At 32.6% G+C, this 6,253-nt stretch overlaps 1 long non-coding RNA gene across 2 annotated transcripts; it reads left to right on the top strand.

Annotated features, from left to right (window-relative positions):
* Positions 1-1,275: 1,275 nt before the first annotated feature.
* LOC145168783 (uncharacterized) lies at positions 1,276-3,094 on the top strand. Of its 2 annotated transcripts, XR_013742091.1 has the most exons (3): positions 1,276-1,640; positions 1,873-1,945; positions 2,757-3,094. It is a non-coding gene; the product is annotated as an uncharacterized LOC145168783 (long non-coding RNA). The 2 variants fall into 2 exon arrangements; XR_013742090.1 differs by lacking the exon at positions 1,276-1,640 and having other exon boundaries at positions 1,647-1,945.
* The last annotated feature ends 3,159 nt before the right edge of the window (positions 3,095-6,253 follow it).

Consider the following 6,253-nt stretch of genomic DNA (forward strand, 5'->3'; position numbering starts at 1 on the left):
GTATCATCGGTGACTATGGAAAGGCGAAGGCGATATTGTACACACTCATCAACAACATTGAGGATTCCGCGCTTAATATAATACACTGATTATCAAACAATGTAATCGAGAATAAATGGTTTTCTTACAATGAATTCATAATTGGGAAGGTTTAGCTTAATAAAAATGAATTTTTTTTTTGTGAAAATAGAACGTTACAATATGAAATAAAAAGAAACTACTTATTAAATGATAAAAATAAAATAAAAGAAAATCATTTCTAAAAATAAAGTAGAATCTGGAATATTCAATCTAGAATCTTCCTTTCCAAGTTATCTAGCATTCCCATTGACCCATAGATCCCACCAAGCAACTTTTACATCCTAGGATCACAGCAGACTTCCGACATTCGCAATTGACTTCTAAGATTCGCATATGGCTTCCGAGAATCGCAATCGCAATTGTTCTGAAGTCGTTCGGATCTAGTAGTGGCTTTCACGTCCAATCCCAACAACAAATAACCCATCGGATCCAACACCAAATAACATCCCATCGGAACCAAGCTACACCACTCTAAGAATCACAATAGAAATACTTCCGAGAATCGCATTGTATCTCATTCCAAAGTTGTACACAACCCTTTGACTGCAATGGGTTGCGATCAATGATTATACATATATGTATGTTCACAGATTGAGTACTCATATATTATTATGACAGTTGGTGGCATAAGAGGTGGTGGTGGCAGATGTGGCGGTGGTATAAGTGGTGGAGGTGTCAGTGGTGGGGTCAGCTGGTGGCAGAGGTGGTGGTAGTGGTGGTGGCGGTGACAATTGTGGTGGTGGAGGAGAAAGGAACGGACGACGCTATATAATCATTTATGATTATAACGGACCCTCCACGCCAGTACGCCAGAGTTTAGAACGGCAGATATGAAATATGTGGCTGAGGTTGAATCTGAAGATATCTATTTTATTTTGAATCTCAACGGAACCTACCTATATATATATATATATATATATATATATATATATATATATATATATATATATATATATATATATATATATATATGTAGAAAGAGAGAGAGAGAGAGATGTAGGTCCATTTATTCTAACTATCTGTTGTGTGAATGTAGGATAAATTGTGGATCAATCAAAAAAATTTTAAAAATTAAATATTTAATAAATAATTTAAAGGGTATAATAGTAATCTCTGCTCTTTTTAGTTTTAGTAAATATTGAAAACATTTAATATCCGGTTTGAATAGAATTTAGTTTAAAACCCTACAAATCACCTACTGCATCGTCATAATCTCCACCTCATAGTCTGCCGACAAAGAATTCGCCAGCTTCCTTCGTTTGCTATTCTACCCCACCGCAAGAGAATTAGGCTTATTTCCCCAACCCTGATAATAAGATCAGAAACACTCGACCATGTGGACCTTTTGCATACAAGTTTGTTCCGACTTCTTTGTGCTTGGTGGTCATCTTTGTCGACCAAATCAGCAGCAAGTGGCGATTCTACCACCATCAAATTGTTGATTGACCTTCATCATCATCGAGATCTCTCTGAGATTTTGTTGCATACCCCAGCCACTTTGGCTATTATTCCATAATTTTAGTACACACAGGCAATTTCAGCATACCACTATGATAAAGGTTAGGAATAATCATCAATTAACCTCCTTTCTTTTATCTAGTTATCTATTTTAGATGTATTTTATTTACTCGTAGGTTATTTTTAGCATTAATCAAAATCAGTGCAAGTATTTTGTTTACTCTTTGATTTTGGACGTAACAAAAATCAGTACTTTTCTTATCATGTGGATGCTTTTAAATTATTTATCCATTGAAATTATTACTTTTTGGAGTTTTGTTTGATTATTTATAGCTCACTAGATTTGGAGCATGGATCACTAACGTCCTCTTCCACCTCCAGCAATGTCTTCTACAAAGGACTTTCGGTAAGTTTGTCTTATCTTATTTTCTGAAATCTTCGATTTTCTGAAATCGTTTCGTTTAAAGATCATGAATTTCTGATAGTCGTTAATAAGAATTGGGTATTTTATGATATCTTTGATTTTTTGTAGTTTCTCTCTATGCTTTTAGTCATGCTCTTTTGTTTAACTGATCTTTAGTTTAGGGTAAATTTGGTATTTTGATCAGTTTTAGCATTAGGGTTATTGGTTTCTACATGTTAAATTTCTAGTGAATTTTGTTTCGTTGATTCCTACTGAGAAAATTTGTATTAATAGAAAATCTAGTATAGTCTTTTTGGTTAAAAGGTTAGTCGACACGTTATTTGTTGTTTGTTTGATTAGATTTTTGTGTTTGTAATTGCACTTTATTTCTAGGGATGCCCTTCATCTACATAGAAATGTTATTGAATTATTGTTGCATCATAAGACTCTCAAGGTTCATCAAAATTTCTGTTTATTCTATTTCTTATTCTGATTTTTGTTTGATCTGTGGGTTTTATTGATAAATTCAGCTCTAAAATTTTAGGATTTTTGATTTGGGTACCATCAACTCCTTTTTTCTTTCTCTGTGTGTTGCATTTCATCAACAAGGGTTCTGTTCTTTAAGAATATTCTGCAGCCAATGTATTCTTCTATTAGAATTTAGTTATTTGTAGAAAGTATTATATTATGGTAGAAAGTATTGTATCTGACCATGTGGTATGCATTCTATTAGAATTACTAAAGCTGGTTTTATTATCTATTATAAAAAAAACATTCTGACAGAATATTATTATTACATAATTTGATTTCATAGAAGTTATTCTCATAGAATGCGTGAAGGGAACATGGTGATCAAGGACACCAAGGTTGGATGATGATGTGTGTAATGGAGATGAACAATGGTCACCAAAGAAAGAACTATTCATCATTATATTCTGGCAGAACAATATACAATAGAATGATAAAACTATATGTAATGGTATATTCTTGTAGAATGATCTATAAATTATGTTTGTTTTTATATTAGTGAGTGTTTCATTATCGTAGAATTGAATATAAAGTTTTTTATTTTTTAAGAATGTGACAGAAAAAACTAAACTTGTATTCAAAAATTTGTTATTCATCGAGAAGTAATACTCTTTTATTTGTTTACGGTTTGCATTTTCATAGAATATCATTATAAAAGAATGTCATTCAGACATAATAAAATCGGGTATGATAAAAAATTATGTTAGAATTATATAAATTGAATTAATTAAAGAAAATCAGAATTTAAAATTAAGATAATTAAATATCCTTTAAAATCCGAAATATTTTTTTTTATAAATTTGTGTTTCCTAATTTTAAGGCAATGCAAATGTATAATATTGCTCTTTTTTAATTAAATGGTATTATTCTATTTTCCTTTAATATAATATTATATATAAATCATTTTTTCAAAATATCTAAAATGATTGGTTCATATTCATCCTTACATCCACACAATAATTAGTTAGAACACAATAAATTATATATATATATATATATATATATATATATATATATATATATATATATATATATATATATATATATATATATATATATATATCTTGATTATGTCGGTCAAACCAGCTTATAAATCCATATAAAATTATAACATGCCACGAGGTCTTACCATCGAATTTTCTGAGATATAAAATTTTAATAATGTTACTTTTAGACATAAATTTAATGATAAATGATAGTTATCGTAATAAAAAAAAAACAAATTAAGATTGTTATATTTAATTAATTCATTACTATTATTAAAAATGAAAATTAAAGGATTTGATTCTATATAGACATTTGGCGTTGGCGTTAGGGGTGTACTCAAAGATCATCCTCACATGGAATTCAATCAACCAATTTGGCATGGCAGAAAGTATGGAGTTTAAAAAAAAAACATTCAAACAAGTTGAATTTGAATATTTCGATAATTATTCTTAAAAAGTGAACTCATGTTAAAATTGTGATCTTAAAAGTATATGTTTCATATTATCTTAGATTGACCGATCCAACAATGGTTCAAGACTTTGTCAAGCTGACGGTTAGCAAACTTCAGATGAGTATGAATCGAAAGTCGTACTTTTTTATCGGATTACAAGTAAAACAAACAAACTGAGATATATTTATCCGAGCTCTTGAAGAAATACTCTATGGATACATGTGCCTCTGCAAAGGTTCCAATGGGCTTCAGACATAAAAGGTTTTCCAACCCATCTGTTGAGCCTATTGATCAGAAAAAATATCGAGACATGATAGTATCGCTTCTTTATCTCACGGCTAGTCGTCTAGACATAATGTTTTTTCAACATGTCTTTGTGCTCGATTCCAGGTTGCTCCGAAGATGTCACGCATGCTCGCTGTAAAACAAAATTTCTGATATCTCAAAGGAACAAAGAGCCTCGGAATCTGGCACCCTGCAAACAATGGTTTCTCTTTACAAGCGTATTCCGACTCTAACTATGGTGGACTACAACTTGATCACAAGAGTACTTCTGGAGGGTGTCAGTTCCTAGGAGGAAGGCTGGTTAGTTGGTTATCAAAGAAGGAAAATCACATTGCCTTGTCTACGGCTGAATCAAAATACATAGCTGCTGCAAGCTGTACATCTCAAGTTCTTTTCATGAAATCACAGTTGTTAGATTATGGTTATCAGTTCAAGCAAATTTTGGTCTATTGTTACTCAATTAATGCTATTACGATCTCTCACAATCCAATCTAGCACTCCATGGCGAAGCATATAGACATATGTCCTTAACAGAAGCATTGAACTCATTTTTGTTCCATCCGACGATGAGATCGTTGATGTCTTTACTAAGGCATTAGACAAAACCAAATTCAATGGCTTCTTGAACAAAATAGAAATGATGCTTCCCGATCCCCAATTCTTCAAGGAAGTTTTCACTCTCTAATGCTTGCCTCGGAAAGTCAAATAATTCCGAGCTCTGAATATTTCTCAAAGTGGGAATATTTCACCTCAAAAAATAAGGATGGTTTTGTGTCTTGTTTATCTAACATTTCATGTATTTTAATCTTTCAGAAACCACATGTTTGTAATCTTTTTCCGAAGTTATACATCCGTTGAACAATAAAGCCATGTTCCGAGATATCATTTTCCGACCAAATTGTTCAAAACAAATCAACCTCGGAATTCAAATCTAGGATGGTAATGATTGTCTCATTTCTCCCCATCTTGTCCGATTTTTGTTCTCTCAAATCTCAGACGAACACGTCTCATTGTTTATCAAAATTCTGACATCTGATATCCATTCAAGAAATCTTGTCATTTCTGGATCAATATCAAGTATTAGAGGATGTTTTGTTTCTCTAAAGTATCTTATGTCGTCTTCCAATCATTTTCGGAAAATATGAAACGAAAATTGTCTCCTTTCTAAATAAATTTTGATTTTAAATTTATCATTTAAGACTGTTGTCTGAAATGTTAGATTAATGTCCAACGGTTATATGATTATTTTTTAATCCCAATAAAATTGTAACATACCAATTTTCAAGACCAAAAATTTTGTTTTTAATTAAGTAACATGTAAAACAATTTACTGAAAACATCATCGATTTATATCATTCCATAAAACCATAATAACATGTCTCAAACCCATATCATAAAAATAGTAATAATGTCAGAGTACAATCCCAAGAATCTCATAATGCGGAAATCATGTGTGTGTGTGTCATGCGTTGCTACCGTGCCGGCTCCTTCTCCTTTGACGAAGAGGTACCTGAAACAAAACTGAAAACTGTAAGCACAAAGCTTAGTGAGTTCCCCCATCATACCACATACCATAAACATATACTGCCTATCCCTCGGTATCTGATTGGCATATTTGGTAGCTGGACTTCCCTTTGGTATCTTTCAACCGGTAGCCGGGAGCTGACCTCCCCTTCGGTATCTTTCAACCGGTAATCGGGGACTATTTCACCCCTACCACTACCATATAATAACATATCATGAACATACCGCTAGGCATGCATGGGCACTGTCTACCCCTTCGGTATCTTTCAATCAGTAACTGGGGACTATTTCACCCCTACTAATACTAACACATATATCATAGCATCCTAGCACATAAAGCATATCAGATAGTAGCATACCAGACAATTATCACAAAGCCAATCGTCTAACAAAGAACTCCTACTAGTAGGTCGGCATTGTGACCTTAGACCCACTTCTACTGGAAGGTAACTCACCTCAATGTCGTGAAGTGTCTGAACTATCCTCGATGCTGGAATCAACTCCTCTCAAACTCCTACACATAACATCCCTCCTTA

Source organism: Lactuca virosa, chromosome 4 (assembly GCF_052849685.1).
Source record: "Lactuca virosa cultivar CGN04683 chromosome 4, Lactuca_virosa_CGN04683_v6, whole genome shotgun sequence".
Taxonomy (NCBI): Eukaryota; Viridiplantae; Streptophyta; class Magnoliopsida; order Asterales; family Asteraceae; genus Lactuca; species Lactuca virosa.